Here is a 2,882-nt window from a genome sequence, read left to right as displayed (position 1 = left end):
GCCTTGCTCAAGGGCACCTCGGCAGTGCCCAGGAGGTGAACTGGCACCTCTCCAGCCACCAGTCCACGCTCCATATTTTGGTCCGGACAGGGACTCGAACAGGCGACCCTCCGGTTCCCAACCCAAGTCCCTATGGACTGAGCTACTGCCGCCCCAAAGGCAGCCTGTGAAAGCTGTACGGGGTGTTGCGCGACATCCTGTTCTTGCGTTTGAGAAAAAGGCCCGTTTATTTGAGCACTCCAAAAACTCCGGTAACACTCCAGGGGGTAGACTCCGTCCTCTGACTCTTCTAGCGTAACACACACTTCACACACACATCCTCATTTACATTACCAAGCGGGGACGCCTTCCGCATTTCTGCTCCAACACGGACTGACAGCTGACTCCACTCATTCACACTCACCACTGCCCCAGGGCCGCTACCATATGCTATTCACAGAGATAGTACTGGCGATCTGAACCGGTCAGTGGTGAAAAAAAGCACTTTTATACGGGACACATTTGCCCTCATTACCGTTTTAGCTCGTTTCGCGGCTCAATACTGAACCAATTTTAGAACGAGTGGTACCCATGAATCATACGCACACATACACATGGGGAAATAGAGCCCAGGTTGAAAAATACCGAAGTTGTCCTTTAAGTACAAATTTGATGACCTTGTACTTTTGGGTATTTCCATTTTGTGCTACTTTATACTTAGAGGGAAATACTGTACATTCTACTCAAGCTACATTTATTTGATAGCTATAGTTACTTTTCAGATAGTTTGTTTTATATGTTGTAAGTTTCATATTTACAAGTTGATGTGCCTTGTTATAGATTAGACTAGTACACTAGTGAAAGGTGTTAAAATTAGTTCTACCATGACAACATTTAAATGCTGCTTACATGTAGCCTACGTGTAAATTGATCAATTAATACTCAATACATATTCGTATATGATAATTACAAAACTTGAAATTGGGTCACTATGCATAATGAGTACTTTTAACTTTTCATTTTAAGTAGGCCTACATTTTGCTGACAATACCCATATACTTTTACTCAAGTCAGATTTGGTATGCAACACTTTTACTTAGTTTTTGCTCTTTGTTGTGATATTACTACTTTTTCTGGATACTTTGTCCACAACTGGACAAACATATCAAACAACAGAGACATGCAAGCATAGCACGTCTCATCCTTATCCTAGCCTCATTCTCCGCTGTCTTTCTCAGATCTGCTTCCTCAGCTGGGCAGCCTCCTTCTCAGCCTGCAGGTACAGCAATCCCACTGCAATAACTGCACCAAGACACCTTCTCCGATCCATGTCAATTATTGATTTTTGATTTCCAACTCGCCAATGCTCACGATCACAATAACCACCGACTCTCCACAAACTTTTCCCCCTCGCACCTGGCTTTTGATTATAATCAGAAGCCAGGTGCGGGAAGATTAAATATGATCAAAAGCCAGCTGCAGGGAAAAGGTTTTATAATACATTTTATGAAAATATTTTGGCTATTTGTATGTTTTTGTATGTCAGTTATATATGTTGAAATGTTAAAAACATATACATATTAATTTCTTACAATGACAATGAAAAGACGCATGGCTGGGCTGTGTTTATATTGTTTTATTCTAAATGCATGTATACAACACAGTACAACAGCTAAGGTGAGCGGAGGTGGTGACATCATCTGGGAACAGCTGGTTTGATGGGGTTAGCTCTTAGCCTAGAGCTCTTAGCCTAGCGCTAACCCCTTTGCGCTTCCCCCGCTCCTGCATCCTGTCACAGCGCTGCCAGCATCTCCCCGTCGGGACAGCTCCAGACGAAACCACGGTCATCTCAGGGCTAGCTCGATGTAGCAGGCCAAGCTTGCTACACATTCTGAGCTCTCTCGGTTGTAGCGTTAGATCTCTGCAGCGGTTTCTAATGTCTGTTTGAAACTTGTGACTGTATTGCACTGAAGAATTTACTTCTTGTTGCACCGTGTGTACTTCCCCAGGGTATGCAGAGGCTGCCGCAAGCATTGGTCTTGCTGCCATGTTGATTCAAACTTAGAGGCAAACTAAAAATACCTGTCCAGCAGAAACTGTGCGACCATCTCATCCCTTTTTTATATCCACAAGCGTCCCTGTTACTAGTTTTTATCCACAAGCGTCCCTGTTAGTCTGGGGTCATCCCTGTGTTTCCCGGGTTCTATGTTCCCCGTTTACCACCCAAAAAGGTTCTATGTTTCCTGGATAAACGGGGAACATAGAACCTTTTTTTTTTAGTAGGCGGGAAACACAGAACCCTTTTTGGTTGAGTGGGGAACATAGAACCCGGGAAACATAGATACGCTCCCGTTAGCCTACTAGTTTATATCCACTAGCGTCCCTGTTACTAGCCTGTTTGTTGTCTCAGACTAGGGGGTGGGTAAGTGGGATGTTACGCAAGTGGTTATGTCAGTCGGAGGCCTCCACGTGGGGAAGACAGACAGGACAGGAGAGAACTCCGACCAATCATTGAATTTGGTCCGAATGCAATGATTGGTCGGAGTTTTCTTAGACCCATATGAGAATGGTATAATTATGAGTTTTCATCTCTGGTGGAATTCACTCACATTTTAGTGTGTCATCAGCTTCATCTGTTGGAAGAAAATATTTTTTTCACGGACCGTTTAAGAGTTAATGAGTCATTACAGACACTGCTAACGGGACTAAGAGCTAACGGTTGTTAGCTTAGCTTAGCTTAGGTTGTTAATCCCTCCGAAGGGACACTAACAACTCAAAGTACACGTCAAATAAAATTTCTCCAAACATGTTTCTTGTTATTTTAGGTAGTTATTATCACGCTAATGTATGTTCAAGTGTTCATTTCCCCCGATAAGTTGGTTTTAATTCGTTATTTGATTCTA

This window comes from Epinephelus moara, chromosome 9 (assembly GCF_006386435.1).
Source record: "Epinephelus moara isolate mb chromosome 9, YSFRI_EMoa_1.0, whole genome shotgun sequence".
In the NCBI taxonomy this organism is placed as follows: domain Eukaryota; kingdom Metazoa; phylum Chordata; class Actinopteri; order Perciformes; family Serranidae; genus Epinephelus; species Epinephelus moara.
This window is presented reverse-complemented; position numbering follows the sequence as displayed.